The 26,356-nt window shown below is 38.4% G+C and overlaps 1 long non-coding RNA gene across 3 annotated transcripts in view; it reads left to right on the top strand.

Moving 5' to 3' along the window:
• Positions 1 to 26,356, top strand: part of LOC109367271 — a 58,199-nt gene that overhangs the window by 5,926 nt on the left and 25,917 nt on the right. The window contains exons 1-3 of one of the 3 annotated variants that reach the window (XR_002114249.1): positions 2,357 to 2,863; positions 7,558 to 7,646; positions 13,435 to 24,115. This is a non-coding gene — a long non-coding RNA (uncharacterized LOC109367271). Of the gene's footprint in view, positions 1 to 2,356; positions 2,864 to 7,557; positions 7,647 to 13,434; positions 24,116 to 26,356 lie in introns of those variants that run through there. The other 2 variants (XR_002114248.1, XR_004159554.1) reach the window with 2 other exon arrangements.

Below are 26,356 nucleotides of genomic sequence, written 5' to 3'. Positions count from 1 at the left end.
GGGTACACATTTAAGCTAGCTTGAAAGATCAGATAGATTTGTTCGTTTCCTTTTTTGCTAGCAGTTGTTTTTCAGTCACTTCAGGTTGTTATGCAATGCTATGTTTAGGTTTATACTTAAATTTTACTGTATGTTTTCAACAATATTGTTTAAATCATGTATAGTCCTGAAGGTTTCTCATTTAGAGTTTGTGATCTCTTGAACTTTGCCTTTTCTTTCATAATTATTTGGAACTTTTGGCATACACTGGTAACTTCAAATGTGGAAAACAGTTCACTATTCTAGTTAGCACTTTTCATTTGGGAGATGTCTGTTCTACAGTACACCATTTTATAGCCTCAAAACCTAACTCATAAATATGAACAGAGAGAAGGTAGTTAAATATGTAGAACTGCTACATCATCATTTTGGGAATTAATAGGCTGCTTGTTACTCATTTAAGCCAATCCTTAAAAGTCTTTGTTCTAGCGTAGAGAGAGGGTGATCCTACTTTAAATATTGTTTCAGTCTACTCTCAGCCATTCTATTCTGTATTTTAACCAAAGACCTCACAAATATACTGAATTTGCCCTGGCATAGTTATATATAAATAATAAAAATCTCATTCCTGACCTGACATCATCTTCTGTTCCCTTTGTGTTAATTTACTATATAAAGTATAGAATGCATACCAGGCTCAAAAGTATATTTGTAAAGGGCTTCATCATCTTGACATGCCCATTTATTAGATGATTCTTTCCACAACTAGTGGTAAAAATTAATTCATCAAAAGATGTCAGTAGAAAGTTATTTGCATGAAGGATTCTGGATGCATTAGGGCATCAGATAAGTGAATATTTTTAGGAGAAAAAAAAGATGAATTCATATATTTTGAGAAATCTGGTAAAATTTTTATCATCCCACTATTACTCCTAGTCTCGGAGAACCTACACGATTTCATGTGCTATGCGTATACTTGTAAGAGCTGTGCAGAATGAGTTTAATTCCTCTTTAATTATTTCTCAGTCTGAAAAATTCCACTGTCTTCATGTAGAATTATCTAGAAAATAGTTACTCTTTTATGTATCTGGAAAATAGTACTCTTTTACACTTTTTCAGTTTTTGTTTTTTTCCACTTGAATCAAAACATTTTCCTTCTATAAACCTCTGCATCAGCATAATAAAAATACATGCAGAAAGTCTTTGTTTTATATGTGATGAAAGCAATTCTTACAGAAGCATATGAGCTTTCATTTCACTTGAATTTTGTAGCACTTTTCTATAAGGACAGAGTCTTTCTGGAATATGTTATGAAAAAGGGGATTTTCTGCTTGAACTGTGTTCTGTCAGAGCTAGTTCAGATATATCGATCTGTGAACCTATGTATTACAAAACATAGGTTTTCGCCTATGTTTCTGACGTCTGAGCTGGTCCAGCCCATCTTTACTGGGCAATTGCATTGAGAGCTGTGCATTTGCCTCTGGGTCTGTCATAAGGCTTGGCTGGTGCTGGACATTCTGAGAATTGGCACAACACAATTTCACACGCTGCAAAAATAATATCTTGTGCTAATCCCTCATGGCATTTACATATTACACAAGACCCTCTTTATAGAAGGAAAAAACAGCATTTTCCCATGACCATAGTTAATGTACTGTAAATCTGTGAACTGATGGATATGTGAGCCACATCTCAGGATACTTTGTCCTCCAGAAAAATACTTGATGCACCAGAATGCTTTGTATCAGAGAGGAAGGCTCTGGTCCTGCTCAAATGTTAGTTCTAGGCTTAAGAGGTCCAAGTTAAAGTTTATACTTATCTACTGACAGCTGTTTTGCCTTCTCACAATAGACGCAAAATTCATGAATTTTAGAGCATCCACCCTGACTCAGTCTACGGGCTATATGCCCATTTACGTGGAAGTGGGGAAGCAGGCAAAGTGCCTGCTGGGAGCAACTGCACAGTCAAATGCTCAAGAATGCTCCGTAATGCATTTGTTGAACACGTCTTTCAACATGGTCTACTTTGTTCAATCCTCTTAAAGGAAAGAAAGGATGAATCTTGTTGTAGAGCAGTGAGTTTTCACCATGCACCTCACAAATGAAATCACAGGTCAGGTGATATGTCAGGATCTACTGACATTCTGGATGCTGCTTGTGCATTCAGCCTGAGGGCATCATGTCAGTCTCTGTGACTTTGGGAACAACTAGGGAAATTCTCACTGAAGGTTAGTGTGCAAGACATGGTATACTTGTGATGCTGAGCTTGCTGCTAGCATAGGCACGTATATGCATTGCGTCAAAGGGAAATTTAGAATTTACACGGGCTATTGAGACCTACAGCAGAGGCGCAGTCTCCACAGTAGAAACCACCCTAATTCTTCAATTGAGCTCATTCTTCTTATCCTTCTCTGAGCACTGAAACTGTCTTTTTTTGCAGTGAGGTTGTAGCACTGCACAGGGTATAAAAAGTGGAGCAAACCATGGGTTTATACAGTCACATATCTTTTGCTGGGGACTGTATCAGTACTTAATATTTGATTTGATTATTTTTTTTAAAGAAAACTAGGCAGTCTGTAGTGTTTGCAACCTGAACAAAAGAAAGCTTGACCCAGAGTGGAATTGGATAGAGCATAATCCAGTGCACCTTATTGAAGCAAACGGATGCGTTTTATTTAAAATACAAATTATTCTTTTGACAGGTAATTTTCCTTGGATCTCTTAGTTCATTAAATTTATCAACAGCATTTTTGTAGCTGCATTTGGCTAGGAAGATGTTGTGCAGCTGGAAAGAACTGTTATGAGGTGTAGACATAGAGGTGAAGCTGGTAAAAGTGGGGCTGATGCACTTTTATGGAAAGAGTGAAGACCATGTGAGGACTAGGGTAAGTCCATTGTCATCAGCTAGTAGAGAAAGTGCTGTCACAGCTTGAGAAAGTCTTCTGAATATCCTGTGCCTTCACTGCTTATGCCGTTGCTCCCAAAGGCTGATTTTCTTTTTGTGCTTGCTTCTCCAACTTATGCTGCACAAATACTGAGGAGGAGTTTAGTGACAGAGTGTAACTGCTAACTTCAGGATTGGTGGATAGTGAGAAACAGAGTTGCTTAATAGAGTCTGATTTACCTCCTTCCGCATGTCTCCATGGTTGGTTCTGAAGCTGTTTTTTCTGAAGTTGCAAAAGATATCCCATGCTTGTTGCACTGGTCTTGTTTGTTTATAAACAATATGCCAAGTTCTCCTCTGCTAAAACAAGATGAAAATAACAAGAGAGTTGCTGTGATCTGTAACTACTCCTGTGCCAGGATTTTTTTCTCATATATTTATTCTTTATTTATATCTCAGAATGAAATTACCAACATCTTAGTTTCTGATTCAAGTGTGCAGCCATGCTGAGATACTGTTCCTTTTTTACCTCTTTGCAGATGGAATGAGTAACAATGTGTATTTCTTTCACTGAATAATAAATACATAAATTAATGGGTGCTTAAATATTTTTGTAACAGGACACCAGTTGAGCATAAGAACCAGTGAGATTGTTTTCTTTGTCTCTTTTATTCTTAAGCTTTCATTTTTATCCTTGTTTTCCCACTCATTCACCAGTACTGATACGTCTATGGCTGCCTAAATCTGGAGTGCTGATCAGTGGAAATAAGGCCCTGTCCTGTAGAAGTATGAAATTCTTTAAGCTGAGATTAAACTCTAGAAAGAACTAGCAGAAATTGTTGGTCCAAAATTGTACGCTGATTCTCTAGTCAGTGCAGTGATTTCACAATCCATACCCTGCACATACAAGATAAAGAATCATGAGCTGACTTCATAATCGTGCTGAAGCTGACCAGATTTAAGTTGTAGGCAGAATAGAAGTAATAGTCACAGATGCAAGTACACTACAGCTCTTTGCAGTCTTTCGTAGCAGAACAGAATGGGGGAGCATATCACATAAATTCTTCTCATCCACTTTGATTAAAATTTTCTGACTTTAGCTCAACACAGCATTACTGTACATGAAAAAACTGGCTTTGCTTTAAGTTCCCCATGTTCCCCACATAGGAAGGGAACATTCATACTGTCCACTCTTATGGCTCTGATGGAAATGCAGTGAATCTCCAGCAGCGGAACACTAGCAAACTAAAGAAAAGGTATTACTGATTCATGTGTTTGCCTATGGCCTTAGTCACTGCTAAAGTGCTTCTGGTTCATCTACACACAAATGCTCAGAGTTGCTGTGTGTGCTTTCAAAGCAATGTTTCTAAGCTCCCTTCTCATGGCAGACCTATGCTTAAGAGCCTTGAGCAGAAAAGCATCACGACAGTGAGATACTGACTTTGAATGATGCTTTTGAGCTGCTTTTAGTCAAACACAGTCTCAAGTCCAAAGTCAGGAGTGCTTTTCAGATAACAGAGATCTCTCTGAGAAGTAAAGATCATCTGTACTGAAGTAGAGATCTATTGTCTAGTAAAAAAAGCAAAACAACAACAACAAAAAAACATTCTGCCAATGCAGAATGACAATTTTACCTCTCTCTTGAACTCTTATCATTAGGCAGGGTAAGAATGATTTCAGCTATGGAGCACATCCTTTCACAGTGCTCAATTAACAGTCTGTAAAAATACAGGCCAGTGTATTTTTTTATCTCCTTCTCCTTTAGTTTAACAGTAACGCAATGTACAACTCCATGAGTTGGCAGACTGCTGTTTCTATTGCTGACATATCTCTTACTTTTTACTCCTGCAGACTGAAGCATGTTTAATTAAACTTTGCAACTTCAGTACGACGTTTAGGAAAAAATAAAGATAGTGTTCATGGGGAGGAAAAGGAATTCTCTTAAAGTCAGCTTCATTAACTACTGGGCTATTAGTGTGAGGGTCACTTTGCCCAAACTGAAATAACTGGATCTCCCTAATTGCATTTCTTTTTTTTTTTTTTTGAATTATTTCTTATTTCAAACATGTTATGCTTGTTAGTGATTTAATATATCTGGAAGCACAAATTAATTATACCTGGCAGCTAATTGTAGGAAAGTTATGGTGATCAATGTTTATGCTGTTTTTTTAATGTCTACCTTTAGTTTACATACTTGGATCAGTTCCCTCCCAATCATGAATAAATATTTACTGCTTATATATTCCCATGCAAATTGGATTAATTTTAGCATATTCATGGAAGAAGATCACTGCCTACCCTCAATATTAAGTCAGCTGAACAAGCAAGGTTTTTTCCCCTGCTTAAGTAGTGAATGAGCTAGATAGAAAATTTAGCCCAGGTTTGCTGATCCCAAATGGTTTGGGGGCATCCAGTGTATTTGGATGGATGGAGGTAAAGGCAATCAAAGAACCGACCAGGAAAGTGACTCTTCCTGAGGCCCTAACACTGAAGAAATTCGGTTAAGTACTGCTCAGCAAAATGCGATGGTAATTGGATAAACAGGGTGGCAAATGTTTGATTTTGGATATGGACAGAACTTAACACATGCCTGTATGTTTTTCTCTAAATAGCAACTCATGCAGTCTTCATATCCTCTCTATCCCCACTGAATGGCATTGCATCCTGTGGTGTTAAAGTACCTTAGCTTTCACACCATAGACTCTCTCCCCACTCAGTTAGCTATCATTTCAGATGTGATGTAAAGAAACGGTCCTTTGGACCTGTAAGAATGGGGAAAGTAACTTTTCTGAATGCCCCCAGCATTTTGTATCATGTTCAACTTCTTACACGGTAACTTTGGGAATATGAACTACAAATCCTGTGTAATATTGACTCTCTTCTCGTAGCCAAGAGGTAGCTTGTTTACAGTACTACATCCTGATATAATCTGAGAGTGAAATTGTAGCCTTTTCAGGAGCTGGCTTCTCTTTTTCCCATTCTCCTAACAATAGGGGTGGATTGTCCCTTACTGAATGCTATATAGTTGAGAAATCCTCATCTGTGCATTTGTCATCTGAACTGAACTGTGGAATAAGCCTTGATGTGAAAAGCCTTTCTAGTCAGAGATGTGACCCTTTCAGCTTTTTTGGCAGATTAATGGGTTGTAGGAATGCTGTTTCTCTTGAGACAGCAAGTTGCTGAGGGTTTGTGCATTGTTCTTGTTCCGTAATACAGTATCAGGAACAAGCTGGGTACAAAGGCCCAGGATTCAGGCAGTGCTATAGCATGAGAGACATTAACCAGCCCTGTAAGCTTTGCACTGCAGAAGCTCTTCAAGTTTTTGACATAGCAGCCTGTTCTGATTGGGAAAACAACCATCTTGTAACAGCTTTTGGGTACTGAGGGCATTGGGTATTTGGCAACAAAGTCAGTGTGCACATGAGATTTATAGATCTAATTCTAGTCATCAGTTTGAAAACCTTAGGCAGGATGCTGAAACCTCCTGAGAAAACACCAGGATTTTGTATAATCAGTTTGACTTACCTTTTCAATGGCTATGACAGTTGGATGCAAACTGTATTTGGTGGCTTCCTGATGTCTTAGAGGATACAAGATCTCTAGGCCAGTGAGAGAAAGGAAGGAAACAGCTACAGGGTTTTATTTTGAGTTCCTTTGACTTGATCTTTGACACCATCAAATTAATAACAACATGCAGTAGAAGTTCAGTTCTTCTCCTCCAAATGGGGAGGCATGCTGCTGGTGTCTTAGAGGACAGGAAGATACAGTCTGAATGATGCTGTGCAATGAAACAGTCACCATATCCTTCCTTCCAGTCTTGAGCCCCAGAACAGTAAATCTGGCATCCCTCTGCACACACGTGACTGTCCTGTGCGCATCTACGTGATGTGCAGCTACTCCTTTATATCTCAGGCGCACTCCAGGAGGCTTGGGCACCTCCTATGATGTCTATGCCTCTGAACTCCTGGAATGCATCAGACACTTGTGTGATACAGTCGATTTTTGCATGGTTGGTGGCCATTTGTCTGGGATTTCCAGATGTTCCAGCTGCTAACTGTCTGGAAATCTGGTGGAATGCTACCCAAAGCAGTTGAGTTGCCAGGCTTGAAGTGTCTTTTACATGTCTAATTAATGTACTGTGCATGTAAAATGTCTTCCTGTGCAAAGAGAGCCAAGAGGGAAAAGTACGAAATACTAACAAAGGCAGCCTGAACCTCAGTTCTTTGTAAGCCTTGAAGGCCTTTGTTTTTGTATTTCTTACATCAGTACTCTTGTTCTACCAATACGCTATTATAAATACTCAACAAATGTGTGTACTTGTATTCACATGATATATTTCCTGTTTTTCATTTTTACTGTGTAAATTTCAAATTAAGCTGCCGTTTTGATACCATACTATTCCTTGTCACGTTGGAGATGTTTAAGTTTTGTCTTGTGAGGCCTTGTGGCCACTCATTATCTCAGACTGAGGAAATCTGTCACATCCACATGCCAGTGAAGAGTCTGTGCTTTTTTTTCCAAAGCTGCTTTCTCTAGGACAAGATGTTAGGTCAGAGGCTAAGGATATGGCATTATATCTATGGGCTATTTACAAGGGATGATTTGAAGATGCTGCTTAGTAGTTTTCTGCAGTTATTTGTCTGCCTGTTTTTGCAACTTTGCATTCATGTCTGTTTCCCTTCTGCTCTATGCTAGGTGACACACTGTGGACATGAAAAAATACAGAAGACCCTTGTTAGGGCATATGATACCAGACTAGAAGAACTAAGGATTACGAAAATAAGGTAGGAGGAAGTTCACCTTTTTAATTAATATGCAATCAGTAGAGGAAAGAGCATGAGATAATGAATACTGAGGCTATGATGACAGAATAGGAGGCTGTGCCTGGGAAACTCTAAGTACATAACTTAGTGGAAATTTTCTGGATAGACAGCAAAAAACAACTTCTGAGTCTAACATTGTCCATTTGACTTAATGACATCCTTTTAAGATGTTAACCATTGTTAGATTTATGAACAAGGAAACTTAAAGTACAGAGAATGTTATAGCAAATATAACTGGGAATTCTCTGCAGCAAGGGCTGGAATTATTATTTCTGGTGTCTTTTGTTTGTAGGCCAGTAAGAGATTCTGACATTTAGAAAAGAGAAAAAGGGTGAATCAACCCTATGCATCAAAGCGTTCAAAGTGGCACTGTGAGGTGCTGATTAGTCTACCATCACGGTTCTACTTTTTTCATTGTTTGTAGTGGCAACGCATTCAATTAGGGCATTTGAGTTTAAAATAAGTAAGTGGAGTGAAATTGTTCTTAATAGCAGCCTTACTACAATTTTCTGGATGTTGCCCAATTTTATTATGTTACCACATGCTAGCACACCTTTTTTCTTTTTTAGAGTCTCAAATGCAAACTTTCTTTAAAAAAAAATAAAAATCTGGAATTTCAGACAATTTACAGCTGCAACAGTGCAGAACAGAAATACTGCAATGAGACATGACGACTACGTGGTCAATACAGAGAAAGCTTGGTGTGGAAATTTTCTTTTAAAAGTATTTCTGAAATATTCCAAATGCAGGAATGCTGGATCTTTGAAAGTAAAAAATGCAGGGCAAATGACACCATGATCATTATTTTTTCTGAAAATTTAAGTTCAAAAGAATTGCAATTAACAAGAGAAAACAGAAGGCTATATTTCCTACAGCATATGTTGATGCACAGTGAACATTTAGTGGCTCCCATAAAAGCCACTCAGCAGAGCCTTATCACTGGCTGAAAATGAAAGAAGTGGGCTATATGAAAATGCTACTGGAAATCTTACCTTTATTATTCTGGAAGTGCTTCTTTGTATTCCAAAGGAGCTGTACTCATGGGATGTGTTTAGTAAGGGCATATTTATAATTTTGTTGTGAGAAGTCAAGAAGGGATAATGTGGACACAAAAGAAGTAAAAATTTAAAGAAGTGGGATCTTTCTGAAGCTCAGTTAAAATGGTTTATTTGATAGGGATGCCAAAATAAATAGAAAATTTAGATGCATCTGGTACAAGGTAAAATTTCTTTTTATGAAGATACTTTTAAAAAGAGAGAGAGATTTTTGAAGAGTTAGCACCTGTAAATTGAGCTGAAGTGGGCATTTTCAACCCTAGATCCTTCCTAGTGCTCAGTCATGAACTTCCTAAGGCTTCTTCAGTGGTCTGCATATATGAACAAAAATTGTATACTGTCTTTTAGATGACTATAAAAATGTGTTGAAAAGGGGCTGTGGACATTATGGAGGATCATATTTTCTGTTGCATTTACTATTTTATGATCTATTGCACTTTGAGAGTTTGCAAGCAAACAAATGATTTTCTAGTTTGCTGGCATTGAAAATTCTGGATCAGAAAGCGAAACATTCTTTTCTCTCTTTCCCTCTTTCTTCTGGTGCTTTTTTGCTTTTTTTTGCTTTTTTTTTTTTGTTCTAAATGAAGGAGGGTGAGGTAAAATGTTTGATTTTTTTTGAATTTATCCTAAAAGAATTGAAAATTCTTCTTGGTAAAACCAAGAAAGAAATGTCAGCCACGTTTCTCTGTACTTTCGCAGTAGAGAGATTGGGCTGAGTTTTGATCCCATGATCCCTAGCATAGATCACTGAGAACTTGCTGATGTTGGTGGCTGGTATTAGATGCTGGCATCCCCTGCTGGTGCAGCCAGCAGTTATCAGTGTTTGCCTGGCTAACTATTCCTACTGACAGCTTGCTTTCAGCTATGCCTGCTCCAATCCCTGGGAGGAATATGGGATGAACACCCCCAGTGGGAAGTTGTCACTCTGAGAGGTCACTTCTGCGACTGTGAGGGTTAGTAAGTCGTTGTTCTGGAGCAGGGAGGAGAGGGTCTCACAAACAAAGGGACTTTAATATGTGGGAGCTGAAGGAAGACATCACGTATCACAATGTTCGTAACAAAATCTGGCAGGTGTGTTCATAGCAATAGTTGGCTGAAGCTGAGAAGAAAGTCTCAACTTTCTGTCTTAAAAAAAGGAAAGAGGCTCAGGCTGAGGTAAAAATGGTATCTTTTTGCATTTGCCATCTTTTGCCTTTGTATATAAATTATGGCTTTATTCATAGGAATTCTTGTCTCCCTCTGTTCTGGCATGTTGTTAAGTGGGATTTGCTCCCTGGTGATGATGTGTGTGCTCCTGCAGCTGACTGCATTAGCTGTTATTGAGGATGAGGGGATTGTTTAATTCCACCAGCAAGGGAGCTGTAGCTTGTTTCTGAGTTAGCTTTGGTATTTTTCCTAAAATGAATGCGTGCTTTCCAATTGATATACCTGCCCATCAGATAGGATCTGCCAGGCCTGGACTTGATCCATTGTTCTACCAACAATATAGTCAATTCTGTAGCTAATGCACACATAAGATGAAAGTTGAAAACAAACACCTCTGCCAGATGCAGTATATGTTTCAGTGCTCTGCCAGCTAGCAAAGGATCATACTTCAGTGTATTCTAGTCAGAATTTGTAGAAGTTACCACAATATTTCTCAGTGCCAAGGGTCAGGTCTTTAGTCTCCCATGATAATAAAACTACATTTGCCCCAATGAGAACAAAGGGACATAATTTTGCCCCAGTAAATGCGCTTTTGAATGGGTAGAGTTCAATTCATTGGCATCTGAATGCACAGCAGAGATGAAATTAAAATTTTAATATATGCGTTAAAACAACATGAAGGAAGAAGAAAACAAAAGCAGGCAAAAATAAAGTAACTATCAAATGGGAAGTACTTAAGGCTAGACTTATGAGATGTTTCAAAGCATGAATTGTAATAGGTGTTTAAAATTTGATTGTTCCTTTATTCTCAGCATGTGGGTTATACTTTGAATATGGAACAAGAATTTAACCTTTTTCAGAAGCTGCATTCCTAACAAATTATTCTTAAAATGAAACTGTTTAATGAAACTGCTTTTTAAGTGCTCTATAAAACCATGCATTATTAACACAAAACCATACATAATACAATATAACACTCTGCAAGGTAACAATAGTCTGCTAACTCATTCATACACAGTTCTTTACTACTTTAACTTTAGAATATAATGGGCTAGGTATTGTCTTTGCCGGAGATCAGTGACAAGCATAAAGTGCAATTTTACTGGCAGAACCTCAGCTCTGGGAAGTTCATGGTGTTTTGCAGAAAGCAGGTGGGTGAGCAAGGCGTACACTGCAGGGCAGATTGCACAGCTGTAAGATGCGGAATTCCCCTCAAAAGGATCGGCATGTCTTTGAAAATAAATTCATCACTGAAATAAAAGAGATTTCTGATGCAGAGAAAGAAAATGGGGTTTGATTAGTTTCAGATTAACCCTTTTTGTGTTTGTTTTGCCTTCATCTTCCTCTCTTTTCCTCTTTCTCATTGCTTTTTCCCCCAGAATTGTTTTTCAGGAGAGTACAGAGAATTTTATCTGTATATGTTTTTATCTCTAAAAGGTTTTATGAGTGTTGCAGTAAATTCCTCTGTGCAACCTGCTTTATTGTAAAACAAACAAAAAACAAACAAAACAAACAAAACAAACAAACAAAACAGTGCAAGCTGGATGCATCAGGACCATTGGATTCAGGAAACACTATGCATTCACTGACTATTTTCTCATTAGAATGTTTGCAATAATTAGAATGCTTGCAGTGCTGTGACAATTTTTCACTGTTATTTTTGTGGTAGTTGGTATCAACACAATGCATAAATTAGGAAGAATGGCTGCATGGCATTTGATGCTCCCGTGCTCTTGAGGGTTTGCAGCACTTACCTAGATGTGTCACTGTATAAATGCTATGTAGTATACTTTATTGTTTCATTCATTGGCTACATGAGTGAAGATGCTGAGATTTTAATGCCATATTTCTTCCCTTATATTCTTGAACTTATCTTTCTCAGCAATTCATATGCGTGTTAAAACCTGAGCCTGTTCTCTTTACAGTAAAAGTGCTTTAACTTTCTACTGTCAGCAGCTGCTGTAAATGGGAAGTAGTGAAGTAAAGCCATGTGGGATCCAATAAGCTATTGAACATTTTTAGGAATTCTTGTTTCATTTCACAACATCAGAGCTTTCTCTCCTCTTGCTGATCAATGTGAACAGTTTCTGGCAGCAAAAGTCAGCCAAAAAAATATTTCACTTTTGCATCTGATAAAAAATTTTGTTATCATATCTAGCTCCAAATAAAACTCTTACTCTTTAAGCAATTCCTGAAAAACACTAATTAATTTGAGTTTGAATAATGCCCTCAAACTATTAAAGCTGCCAACTGAAAAAGGAACAGATAATTAGGAGATGACAACAGACAGCACAAAGCCAGCAGAGGAAAAATTGGAACACAGCTAGACTGCAACACTGGCCATCCAATCCATTAACAGCTTCCTGTAATTACGTTTTGCTTTCGCATTAAACCGGTATAAAAACAAAAAGACATTACTGAAGTTTTAATTTCCAGGAAAAGAAATCTCCTCCTGCCTAACAGCACGCAGCACACACACAAATATGACTTCAATTAGCACTAGTGTAAATTTTAATTTAGCACTTGGTAGGAGCATTCAGCAATGTCTATTTCAAATAGGGACTGATGTTCCACTAAGGACATTCTTTACTATTATCCCACTGATCCCTTGATTCATATCTGTGGAATGTTCAGGAGAGTGAGGATTTAGGAATTTAGAGCTCATGAAAAATCACAGAGGATTTTTTTTTTTTCCTTGGTGTGTTCTGCACCTGTTTCTTTAGCTGGACTTTGATAAGGACACGAAAGTGCCACTATCAGCTGCAGTGCCTGGGGTGTGAGCTGTCCTGTCATTCGAGGATGACTTGCGCATTCTCCAGTCAAGCTTTAGTATTCAACTCCATGTGGTGCACCTCTTTCCTCTTTCTTGTAGGGTTACTTGCTGTGAGTGGCATGCAGGTTTACTTCTACCAGCCAGATACAATACCAGAGTTTGGGTTAGCACACTGCAGCACCACCAACTGCTGTTTGTTGTGGTTTCACGTTATTCCCTGGTGGCAGTGCTTATTTGTGTTTAAATTGCAGATGCCCGCTTTTATACAATTTACATTGTTTAAAATGTTGCTATTATTTGTTTTTAAAAGAATTCTGCTAGGTTTAGCACAGTGTACCCTGTGATTTACAGTACAGCCCTGTGCTATGCTATTTTAGTGCAAATCTTGAAACAGGGCCCTATGTTTTTTTTTCCCTCTTGCTGTTTGTTCTGCTCTTTAATTGCATTCGTATCAGCTACTTTGAAGATAATGAGACTGTTGGGATATGTAAAAGAGAATCCTGTATTGACTTCAGTCCTAATGTCTTATCTTTGCATCTTTCCCTTTCTGCGTGTAATGCGTTCTGACTGAATCACATGTGCTCACATGTTGCGATCGGCGCAAGAGCTTCAGCCTGACATAGGGTTTTATTGTGCAATCCAAAAGTAAAAGGAAGTATTCTCATTTTCTCATTAAGCCTGTTATATTATAATTTATTGAAGTTGCTGGGTTCCGTATACATCCTAAGTTATCAAAAATAATTTTTCCTTTTTTTTTCTTTTTCTTTTTTTCTAGAAACAGTCCTTATCCTGACTTCTTTTGCTGCTCATTTGAAGGGTATATCTTCAAAAATCAACTGCTCACATACCTGTTTTGGTATCTGAAAAACAATTTTCTAAATGTAGCTAAGCCATCAGATTTCATATGTATTTTCTTATATGTAAGTGTTTATTTTTTTTTTCAACCAAACTCAGTAAATAATTGTTTCGTGGTTTTGGAGCTGTTTCTGAACTTGAATTCTCCATATAAGCTTAAGTTCCAGCGTTCAGCTGCCAGGTGGAAATCACAGGAGAAATGCTACTGAGAATTATGTTCTTGCTCTGTTCCAAGTGCTTTTTTGAAGTTCATTAGGCAGCCCAGACCCACCAGGGCCCAGTAGTTAGCAGATATCCATTCTGCTCCACAGCCTCAGAGATCAACCAATTGGAGTCAGTAAAAGATTTTGCATATTTTTAAATGGAAGTCTTAGTCTGCTGTCTTTCAGTTTTACAAGACTGTTACCTATATACGCACATCTTAGAAGACTGTCTGCTTACACTCTAGCTTTGTCCCATTTTTAATAAAAACTGTGATACCCAATAGTTTGGAGCCATTTGAGAAATCTGTGCTGGTGGCAGCGAAACATCCCTATGTTCAGCATGGCTTGAGTTTGCATGGTGTCACCAAATTCATCCCAAACTCTAATTAAAATACAACTCAAGTAACAAAATTTTATCCTGATTCCTACTAGAAGGTTGAATTTGTTTTGGATATGATCCTGGTTCTTTTGGTTAGTGCAGAGTCTGAAATGTGTAATGGTACCAGAGGCCACGTTTTACTTGTAATATATTGTGCTGCACAGATTACTGCAAGGCTTACTGCGTCTTTATAAGAGATCAGCTTGCATTATCTGTGATAGAAACTTCTTGATCTTGTTATTTATATCTATATGTGTATATTTGCTTGAGTTTAGTATGAGAATTAAAATGTGGCAGTGGGGCTTACAGAGTTCACTCCTTGCCACAGAAGTGGTGCAAGGTTACCAGGACCCATGTATAGCAGAGTTTAAGCAAAATCAAGAGGTGACATAGTTCTTGGTCTCTCTAGCCTTGTGACTTTGGAGGTGAGTGTTGAGTTTCCTGTTTGTAGCTGAGCCAGCTCCAGGAACAATCCTAGCAGTAAATCGTCTCCAAAGTTCTTCATCTCACATGAAGGTGCTGCAGCTACCAGCCCTAGATGTCTGAGTTTCTGGTCTACATCTGGAAGGAAGAAGCTGCTGACTTGCTGCTGAGTCAGGTAATGGTTGCAAGTTTCCATTGCTGCCAGTTTACCAAGCACTGTACAGCTGCTGCCTCTGTTTGATAGCCTTTGGGAGTTAGGATATGGTATAGGATATGACATAGATGCATCTTCTGGTCAGAAAGGGATGGAAATAAGTAGAGTGGGATGATGGAAAGGGAAAGGGAGAAGAAGAAGATGAGAAACATCTTGTTTCTTGGCTACACATAAAGGGTTTGGATGATGGCTATAGACTTCAAAGTGAAGGACATTTTAGGAATATAAAGATAACCCCTGGTTGTCTGCAGATTCTTTACCGTGTAGGTAACTACGATACCTTCAAAGCTGCCATTTAGCACAAAGTCAAGTTCTTTCCCCTCACTGTCTGCTCCGTTCTCTTCAATGAGAAGAGACTATAAAAAAGCAACAAAAACATTGCTATATATTAGTGTTGCACAGCCAAAAAATTCCCCACAGTTTTTCTACAGCACAATACTGTGTCTTCAGTAAGCTGTATGATAAGTCTCATGTATAAAACCAGACTGGAAATGAGGACACTCTTTCCCACACTGTGTTCTTTGGCCAAGTAGATCCCTTGAAAGATCACTTTGCTGTTCTCTGACTCCCTTGTTCCCCTGTAAAATGATATTTCGCATGTTAGGAAAGCTCTTTGAGATGTCTGGGTAAAAATCTCTAAGCAAGATTTAAATATTATTCTATTATATTCATGCACACACTCCCTGAGCATGTATTCGGCGATATGATGTTTTAATGATTTCCTTTACTGCAGATTTCTATGAATTCAGTGTAATTTCTAAAACTCTTCTTCTATTCACTAGAAAAATCTGTTCTTCATATTCCTATGTGAAAATAAACTCTATTCATTCATTTATTTTTATTTAAAGTAAGATTATGCCTACTACAATTCCATCTGTAAAATGTGCTTTGGCATATCCTTTAAGAAAGCACTTATCTAATCTATTAATCTTTTCCTAAATTCAGGTCTTTCCTACACCTTTATATAGTAAAAATATATTTTAACACAGAAGTGAAATTCCCTAAGTACAAAGCCTCATTTTATTCTGTAGAATTACGCTGTCAAGCAATGACAGAATAAAATTTCCCCAGATAGACAGAAATACTGCAATGGCCCAATTTATATCTATTCTAAAATATGGATTTTACGAATCATTAATCATATTTTTGTTATGAAGTGGCAGGAAGCTGGCCTAAAAGTCTAAAGTAAAATATACTTCATTGTCACAGAGAAATCTACTCACCACCTGAACTACTTGGAATTTTGATTCCTGTATAACAAATACAAGGCACTTCAGGCAAGAAAAATTATGACATAATTGGCAAAAGTCCCATCTCCAGATGGAGGAACTTCTAAGACTGACACATTAAGCTCACATAATTTATGTTATGGGAGAAATAAAATAACCAAATTCCCTCTGATTACACCATCCAGGAGCAAGGTTTAAGCAGGCATGTTCTCTGAATTAAAACCAAATTCTTCCCTGAAGTCTTCAACAAATTTAGAATACTATGTTATGAAAAATACACAAAGGGCAATTGCTGCAATTAAGTCTAAGCTATAGGACCCAAGAGCACTTTGCAGAGTCTTTATAGATTTGCTCCTGCTCAGGCAACTATATCCTAGTGATTTATATGCCCTATTCTTCTAATAGAAGTGCCTACAAGACTCTACTTACACTTCCATGCAGCAGGATTATATTTTAGATGGGGAATGTCAGGACAGAATGACAAGGGAGCTTGTAATATAGAGGGAATTGAACCTGTACATCAAATACTACGGTGCTTTCCCCATTAGGGAACAGCTGTTCCAGCCCATGCAGAAGTTTGGAGGTCTAAGACAAGGTTGTTAATGTAAGTGGTCTGCATTACTGTACAAGCCAAACTAGCTGGATGTACCTGTGCAAAATGATACATTTGCCAACTTTGAAGGTGGCATGAAGGAGGTATATTTGAACTAGGAAGGAGTTGTAACAATCTTGTAATGATGTGTTCCACTCTCATGCACCATCCTTCGGGGATTGTTTGAAAAATGTCAGTGTTCACTTCCCATCTTTGATTCTTCTTGGTCACGGAGATAACAATCTGTAGAGGAAGAAGCAGGAGTGTGACGCTATTGAGGGCTGGGAAATATTTTTTTATAAGGGTGTTTTTTTCTAATCCAGTGTTCTTAATAAATGCTGTACTTGTTTTGGTTCAAGCCAGTCACTGAAGAAGACTCTGTTAGACATTTCCCACCAGTCCTGCATATCCCCAAACGACAATGCCAATGCCTTGCATACTTAGTTAATAGGGTGTATTTCTCCAGTAATTGTCAAATAAGGGCTTAGCTAATTTGTTAGCTAATTTAAAAGAAAATTAAGTTAATAGCTTGCCTTGAGAGCAACATGTGCAAATCCATGCAGATATAAAAAGAGATCATTCTTTCAAGATATGTTTTGGCTTACAGCAGGCATTAATATTGGAAGGGAAGCCATGAAAAGTCCCCCTACTGCCTACTATTTGCCTACTGCCAACATGGAATCTTGTTGTTGGATACAGTCAATCGAGTTTAAGAAAAAATTACCTTGTTCCTGCTTGCTGGCCTCCGCAGTATCAACAGTTTGAATGTATTTATGACCTTCCAAACTAAAGGTGTGACGTGCTTTGTCTGCAAAGTGGCAGGGAGCTGGCATTCTGCCGAACTTTCTCTCTATTCCCTGCTTTTATGTGGTAAGGAGATTCATGGGTTTTGTGTTGTTGTTATTTTTCCACTAATTTGTGCTTTCGCCTGAAGTGTGACGCTTTGGACTGGGGGGTAGAAGACTTAATGAGATGGCTTTGGTGTGCCCCAGTTCTGGTAACCTTCACACCAGCCATAAATTGCCCACTTGTCTGCAGCCATCCTAGCATGACTGTGTCCCTGCGACATGGGAGCTGCAGTGCTCGGCCACCTAACTGCTCCTGTAATCGCTCTATGACATTGAGTTTGAGGTGAAAAATTCAGGTGTTTTGAATTCTGAGGGGATTTTGATCTCACCATCAGCTAGTTCCAGTGTTGGGATGAGGAGTATAGGATGAAAGTATAACCAAGGCCTTCCTGGTCAGAGCCTGGTGAGAGGATGAGGCAAACAGGAGGAGAATGCACACAATAAGAGGGAACCCTTCTAATAATGGGGTTTAAATAACTATGCTGGGAACCATCTGTGATTTTAACAGCCAGTTTGACTCAACTGTACTGAATTGCCTCCACTAATCTTTGGCAAACATCTCTACAATTACATTAGTAGGATAAATAGGTGGCAGAGATACTTCTAATAATCTCACAATTTAGAATTTTTCGTATACTATAAAACTTGGATGTTTTATACTCCCTCCAGCAGCCTGTGTTGTTTAATAACCATGATATTTTGGTTTTAGTTCTTGCTGTTGTAACTATCATCAGTCACACATCTCTCTAGTTTATTTAGAAATAGCATTTAGTCTTTGATGTATTAGAGAGTAATGTTGAGAGATAGGAAACTGTTCTTTTAGGAATCCTATTGATGCAGAAGCTTGGAATACTAAGGTTTACTTCACTAATGACTAGCCATTGTGAGCCCTGCTCACATTTTCTTATCTCCTTTCTACTTCAGTAATTTTATTCTCATAAGGTAACACAAAAAAAAAGGGCTGTGAAAAGTATGAGCTAATGACCTAGCTAATCAAGTCTTCTGTACATTAGATCAGTGTTTTCGTATAATGCCAGCTTGGATGATATGATAGCATCCAAGGATCCACTCCAATTAATACTCCAGTAAAGGCTTCACGAAAGGTCCTACACTGTTGGAGAAGGATTTGTTAAATGTGACTTCTAAAAAAAATGCTCCCTGTTTGCAGAATTAAACTGTGGTGTGAAATAGAGATTATTGTTCATAAATTCTAATATTCATGTATGTGTACATCCTGCCTTCAATTGTAAAGTGCAATTTCTATCTGGAAATAATTATCAGAAATGTGAGCTAGATTGAAATCTAAGGAGCACACAGGTTGTTTATATTGCATGGCAGACTGGAGTTCCAGCAGTTATCCACATACAGTGTGAATCCACTCACTGCTGACCTTAACGAGATGTAAGTGAAGCAGGCCTGTTTCTGTGCTGTGAAAAGAAGAGCATGAGAACCTTGCAATATTGTGTATACCTCTTGTAAAGAGTAATATAATGTGATAAAGGTGGATGATAAACAGTAAGATCTTAGCTATAGCCCAGAGAGGTAAACCTCTCTTAGGGTATTTGATACCAAATTTGTTTTCAAAGGGAGAAATATGCCAGCCATGGTGTGAGAGTGCAAGTGCGCTCTGGCAGTGATTTTCTGCAGCATCTGTAGCATGGAGTATGTTATTGCTTTTTTATTCTTTGTGCTAATCAGGTCAGGTTTGTGCAATTCTCAAAATATACAGTGACTCATGTGTTTGTGTTTTCACTGTAGCTCAATTTAAGATTAATTGGAGTCTAATTCTCCTAATTGTTACCTTCTTTGGAGACATTAAAGCCTGGATAAGATTACAGCCCCAGTAAAATACCACTGCTGTCTACAGGAATCTTCATACTGACTCCTTGAATGGAAGCTCCTTGAGCTTTTATTATCTGTCTTCCTGACCTGCCTTTTTAAAATTTTTTCACTGCTTGTAGTGTTAAGCTGGTAATGCATACATGAAAAACTACCATGAGGCCTCTCGTGAGCCTCATTAAAACAAGAGAGATTAGTGAGATTGATTGACTGAATTGTAAACATCTTCTGTGCCCCCCTCCACAATTTTTATTACATAATTTTCCGTTCAAGTTTGAGCAATTGGCCTGTTCATTATTCTTGTAACTGTCTGTCATTTGCTTTTGTGTGAACTATTTTACTTTGTCTAAATTTGATTAAAAAAAAAAGAGCTTTATGGTAAAAACAACATAATTTTTGTACAGTAAAAAGTAAGTGTACACACGGTAGAGCGAGAAAGAAACCCAGTGCGAGGGATGCTGAAAGTCAGGTCTGTATGTGAACTTGTTTGTCAGGTTTTGGAGGACAAAGATGCAAGCTGCTCCTTCAGGAAATGGGTCAAACCTATTTCATTCAGAAGTTTGAAATGAGTCATGTATTGTCTGTAGTTCTCTGCAGACAAAAGGCCTACAAGGAAGCAAATCCGCATAGTGTATTCATGGTGTTTCTATAACACATTATTTCTTCAGAAGCTTTGTACAGATATTAATTCATTAAGATGATTGCCTTGCCAAAGTCACTTGACCCTTTGCTTTCAGGTCTAGAGCTAATGTAGTCATTGAATTAAAATACTAAGCACTCAGATTAAAAACAAAAATAATGAAACCAAACAAAAACAACATAGAAATAACGATCAGAGAATCATCATCCAGCTGGAAGAAAATAAAGTTAAGATCTATGGATTCCCTAGAACCAGTGGAAACTGTGCACAGTTACTCTGATAGCAAGTAAGAGGAGTTAAAAAGAAGGGAAAATAGAAAGTGATTTTCTGTTTGATCTCTGAGATGATACTAATAACTCTCTTTTATTTTCATGTGTCCAGTTCTGTTAGGAATTCTGTTCAAAGGACGCAGCTGGCAACAGCTGTCTTGAGTGTGCAGTGTCTATTTTAGTGTGTTTAATAGCGTGGTGTCTTAAGTTAAACACATTGCACATTGAATGTCTATTTTTTTGTATGCAGTCTATAAAGAGTAGTTAGCATCTTAACAGAATGACTGTTTTGTATGTTACGTTATCTCTGTTGTTCTCCTCCATGCTGGTCAGACTGTACTGCACTAGATGTGTCTAAAATGAATGCAAAACCATAGTTTGAACACAAAAGGCATAAGGCATAAGCAAAGAGCTAAACACAGTAGTAGTACTTGGTAGAATGAAACCTCATGGCAGTTGTGTCAGCTCCTTCAACAAAACTTGCATTGTTAGCTCAAACACTGATGTCAAATTGCTGTAGTTTTCTGTAGGAGTATTAGATATGAATGCCCATACCCTAAACTCACATTATATTGAAAATCTTTCTCTCTCTACACCAGTCCCATGCTCTTTGCAGGGCAGGAAGCAATAGTGGCTCCTTCAGCTGTTGGCTGTGCCAACGATTAACAGGACTCTGGTGCTGATCCACATGGTCCACAGGGCTAATTTGCTCCTAATAGCCTTGCCAGCACCCTGGGCTGGGCTCCCCTTCTTCCTGGGGCAGGGAGGAGGAACGCTCTGATCTCAGAGCAGCCCTCAGGAAAAGGCAGAGTAGAGGCACAGAAGCCTCCATTTCCAGAAGCGTTCGGAAATCAGTCCCTCCGCCCAGATGAATGAAGCCATTCATTCCAGCGGGTGTGGGTGGGGAGAGACTGGGATCTAAAAGACCTGCCCGATTTTGTAAATGACCTGGACTATTCCTATGGCATGTCGGACTACCCTGGCCAGCCTCCTCCCTGGCAGGGAGGTAAGGGCAGCGCATTCCTAGTTTGCTGCCTCACAGACTCTGGCTGCTCTCTCCTTGCCCCTCTACTTACAGCAATACTGGCTTTTTTGCTTCCACCCATCCTGGCTGTGCCTGCATCCCAGACACCCTGCTCGACCTTTTAGCCTTTGTCTCCTTTCTCTCACCCCCTCACTTGACTTACAAGCCAAGAGCAGCACTCCCACTTGCTGAAAGAGCCTTGCCCCTGTTTTCCCAAAACACTGCTCCTTCTCTGATCCGCTTTCTCTCTTGCCATTCCATTTCTTTCAACAAAGCATATTTACCCTCTGCCCCTTGCCTCACCCTGCCCTCTTGAGACCTCCAATCCATTAATGTCTATCACTTTTTTGTCACTCTCAGCATCTTCTCTCTGCTGTCTGTTCTCTTAAGTGACCTTAGTTATTGCTTCCCTTCCCTTCACTCTTTCCTTGATCTTCAGCTCTTTCTTCACTGACTCCTCAGAAAATCTGCCCCATGAACCCATTCAACCCAGCTTCATGACAATAGCTATCACCGTTCTCTGCTGGTCATCTTCCCTATATGTTTTGCTTCTTCCTTTCTGTGTACTCTGACCATCGCTTCAACCCAGGGAACACTTTCTTTGAATTGTCCTTTCTCCCAGCTCTCCTTCAGGTCCTTTTCTGAAGTCTCCTTGTAGTTTGATACAAGTGACATTTAGGATAGAATACACTCACCATTCCTCCAAATGACTTTTTATGAAACCTGTCCTGCTTTTCTTGCTCTTAGAATGGGACTAAGAATCTATACTTTACTCTCCTTCTAGACAACACAGTCTCCACAGTTCTCTAGTTTGTTGGCATGACTGCATACAGATGCTGGATGAAGCAAGAGGCTATTTTACCCCAGTGGTTCTGGGTACAGCTCTGACCCGTAGGTCTGCACCAGGTCAACAGCACAGGAGATCACCTCTTATCAACCCTGTAGCTTCAAATGCTCTAGCCATCCATTTTTTGTAATAGTTGGTAATAATTTATTTTTATCCTGCTATATTTGCCATGATTGAACTTCCCTGACTCTTTACAGTAGAAATTCTTCTGATTTATTAAAAGTGTCTCCTTCTTGCTCACTTGTCTGAAGTAGGCACCAATTCAATTTTATTTCCCCTAAAACAAAGTTAGGTAGGATCTAAATACTTGGATTTGCTGGGAAAACTTAGTTTTTTTGAGTGCTATTTCCCAAAGGGAGTTGTCATTAAATTTCAACCTGGAATTAGTTTGGTATTTAATTCTTTTCTCCTTTCTAAGAAAACTTTTCACAAATCTTTGCAGCAAAGGGACTGGAATTGCATTCCTCACAGAAAGAATGTTCCTAGCTGAACAACTGTTACAGTATTTGGTAGGATCATTTATCTGAGCTGGCATGAAAATATAAATAACATTAAATTAAATGATATTTTTTGATACAATTATGAATTTGAAAATAATTCTTACTTTACTACTACTGAGACGGGAAAACTGAACAGCTAGAAATAATGCTGATTACAGTAGAATAAGCTGTAGAGCTCCAAGAGGAAGTCTTGATTAAAGACAGCATTAAGCTCCAAGGAAAATGGAGACTTGGAAAAATCTTTCAATATTGTAACTTGAGAATGTTTGCCTTTACGGGAGGGAAGGAAGATGGATGATGCTTGAGCTGTGCCTGAAATAAAAATGCCTTTACTCTTTCCTTCTGACTAAAGCTTTTAAAATTTTATTGAAATACTGTGATTGTGCTTAAACATATATTTGCAAAAAAAAGTAAGTTGTCAATCTAGGAAATGAAGAATCCCTAAAACTAGCAAAATCTTTTGAATAAACTGTGTGAAACTAGTTTCTGAGCAAGGAAGCTTAAATATTTCCTCTTTCTTGATCACTCTTGATGGAGATACTGGTCAAGCTCTTCCTCCTTTGAGGCTCTTTTCTCATTGTGACTCTTTGTTTCGCATTGTTCTATCTGTGCCTCTTGATGTGGAATAACTTGAAAAGCTGGAAATAACTATGAGTATAGTTCCATAATTCCATATAACCTGGAAAGGTTATGCACCTATGTCCATTTCATGTCTTCCCAAATAACCTGGAATTCTTGCATTACTTAGACCTGACTGTATGTTAACCGTTGGAGTCCTGTTTCCTGCGTGAACTGCTTCCATCTATACCTCAGTCAGCATTATGCTGTTCTTGTCTCTGTCTGTACTTTATGCTGTCTGCCATACATGTATCTATGGAAAAAAAATTGCTGCAGACAGTAAATGCATTATATCCCATTCTTGGTAGACTTGGAGATTGTAATTCTCCACTTTCCAAATTAATATTTTTACAAAAAAATAATTCTGAAACTCCTGTGGCCTTGTAAAAATTCTACCTTTTTGTGTATTGTATAAAGCAGACAGAACTGGAGAGAGAATCAAAAGGAGGTATATTTAGGTGCCAGTAAGTACAGTTAAGTGGAATAATTACAGTGGTCCAGACAATGATGATATTCCTTACACTTTGATCAGCATCTCTTAATCTCTTCTATGATAAATTTAAAAGGTTTGTCATCTTCATTTCCAGCTACTGGAGTTGGATCCAGTCTGGTGCCCATATGACTGCTAAGTCTGGTGTCCTGTCAACTTTAAGGAAGTTTGGCTCCAAGAGTACTTTGCTGTTACAGTCTAGGGTGTAGAAAAACAACACAGACTTCGAATGCATTTCATTTTGATCTCTGGAGATCCAACAGACTAGTCATGACTGTGAGTGTGGCCAGTTTGTAGGGAAATTGTCCCACATGCTGACTGTATATCTGATGTCCAAATCAACTCAGTGGCATCAAAGGGATATCTGAAAGGAAACGAGAAAGGAAGTAAATCTGAAAACAGCTCAGAAACTTGTATGCAACATCTGAAAGGGTTTGGCCCCCTTATGAACTGCTGACAGTTTTGTCACTGCTGTCTGTGTGTGAGCCACCAAGAAAAAAAAAAAAAAAAGTGGAGGAAAGCAAAGAACTAAGACCAAAGCAAAAAACAGTTTGCTTAGGTCTAATGAACTGAGCATACCAGGGATGGACTAGAATGGCACATACGGAAGTAATATGTTGTAGCTTAGTAGTAGGCAGATTGTCAACATTGGTGCATCAGTACTTCAGGGATTTTGTTCCCAAATACTAAAATGACAGTAGTTACACAGGATCTCTTTCATGATGCTGAATGAAGAACAGCAAAGTCTTAACAATCTTGAAAGGCAGGCATTAGCTGGACTGTAGAGTATCAAGGAATTAAGGACTGGAAAAAGTAAATTATTTGTTGGTAGTTGGTTTAAAAGAAAATTGTATGTATTTGGTCAGTGCTCAATAAATTACAGAAGAAAGCAAAAACATAAACATTATTCAGAAACTTAAAAAATATATATTTCTAGGAGAAGATGGGCTAGTTAGAATTTTTAGACATTAACACTCATTACGGTAGGACTTCCTATATTACTTGGACTATAAAGTGGCTGCACAGCATAAGTTTACTTACCTTCTTTCTTGAAATTGTGTCAAATTGATCTAATTTCCTCTTGCGGCAGTACAATGAGTGTTGTAAGAGGAGCAACAACTTGACTTCAATTTGACTTTAGAAAGGTGTTCTACGTTCTTGGAAGCATAAATTTTATTGCCTTAAAATGACATTGTGAAACAATAAGGCAAAAGCCCTGTTGTTCTCAGAGATGATGACCATTTCCCTGCAAATGGAAGAACATGTAAAGCGTAACTGAGATTTGAGATGAGTTTCGTTCTGCTCAGTGGTTTTCATTACTAAAGGCAGGCAGCTAGGCAATGGAATAGGGAGAGTCCTTACTGCAATTACAGCAATCCAGAGAGGGAGAGCAAGTGCTTTAGAGGGAGCTTCAGAGTCCAAATGATCTTGATGATGGTCTGAAAGAAGCAGGATGCTCCTCTGCAACAGCAAGGAGGAAGAGCAGCACAGCCTCAGGAGTAGTTGGCTGAAGGAAAATGAGGTGAGGAACTGGGTAGGAAGTAGTTTTCTAAGAGGTTTGTATTTCATGCTCTGCAGGTATATGGGTGGCTGAATTCAGAGGGTGTTAAGCCTCTAACTCATAGTTACCTGTGCATACTGTAGCCGCTTTGGTCTGTGTTCTCAGAAGTATGTAGGAGTCCAACCTCAGCTGAAATCAGTAAGAATTTGACTCCTAAAGACTTTCTGAAATTGAATCCCTGTTCCCAATCTGTAGAGTGCAGAAAATTATACTTTCCTCTCTTGCAAGTGTGCTGTTAGCATAAATACATTGGAGATTGTAAAGAATTAAGATACTCCAGTAACAGGGATCATATAAATACCTCAGATAAAGCTGTTTCTCTTTTCTTCTTGCATCTCTCTACATTTCAAATTAGACTAAAATTAATCCAATATAACTTTCTTATCCTTATAGTATTTTTATTAAGGCATTTAAATGCTTTACAGTGCTGCTTTTGGCACTTCTCTCCTGTAGGGCATGGTACAGAATAGCACTGTCTGAGAAATGTGGATAAAATGCAACAGAAATGCTGAACATGTGGATACCAAGAAGGTTTCCTAGCAACAATAATGATTTGAAAATTCCCAGAACTTTCTCTTCTTACAGTTGACAGTCTGCTGTTCTTAGTTCTTATGACTTGTGATACATAATCCAAATGTGGGATTCCCCTTTTCAAATTATTTCCAATTAAGTCTTTATTAGCTGCCTTTTGGAAGTGTGCATATCCACTTTTAAGCAGTGTTGGTTAAACCTTTGCCAGTTGCAAGTCTTGTCTTGGGCTGCAAGAAATACAGGTGTATTACAGAAATATACAGGTATATATGTCTTCTTGCATTATACAACAAAAGCTTGAAGTAGTTCCACATGTGGTTCTTTATAAGAGTTTGAATCAAGCAGAAACCACAGTTTTCTGGTGAAGACATCTAGTGAAAAGAACAAAATGGATAGGAAACTGTCCTGAGTATTTTCAGAACGAGACACTGAATGAAAGAATGTGTGCAAAGAGAAAATGTTAGAAGAGAAGCCCAAATCCATCTCCTCATGTTATGATCTCAAAAGTGTCTTGAATGGGACTTTATCATTCTGAGGCATGTTTTGAATAATGGGAAAGTTCAAATTCCAATCCTTGTGTCACTTCCTCAGCTGCTAGGAAATGTGATGAAGCTTACTATTATACAGCAGGATCA

The sequence above is a fragment of the Meleagris gallopavo genome, chromosome 4 (genome assembly GCF_000146605.3).
Source record: "Meleagris gallopavo isolate NT-WF06-2002-E0010 breed Aviagen turkey brand Nicholas breeding stock chromosome 4, Turkey_5.1, whole genome shotgun sequence".
In the NCBI taxonomy this organism is placed as follows: domain Eukaryota; kingdom Metazoa; phylum Chordata; class Aves; order Galliformes; family Phasianidae; genus Meleagris; species Meleagris gallopavo.
This window is presented reverse-complemented; position numbering and strand designations above follow the sequence as displayed.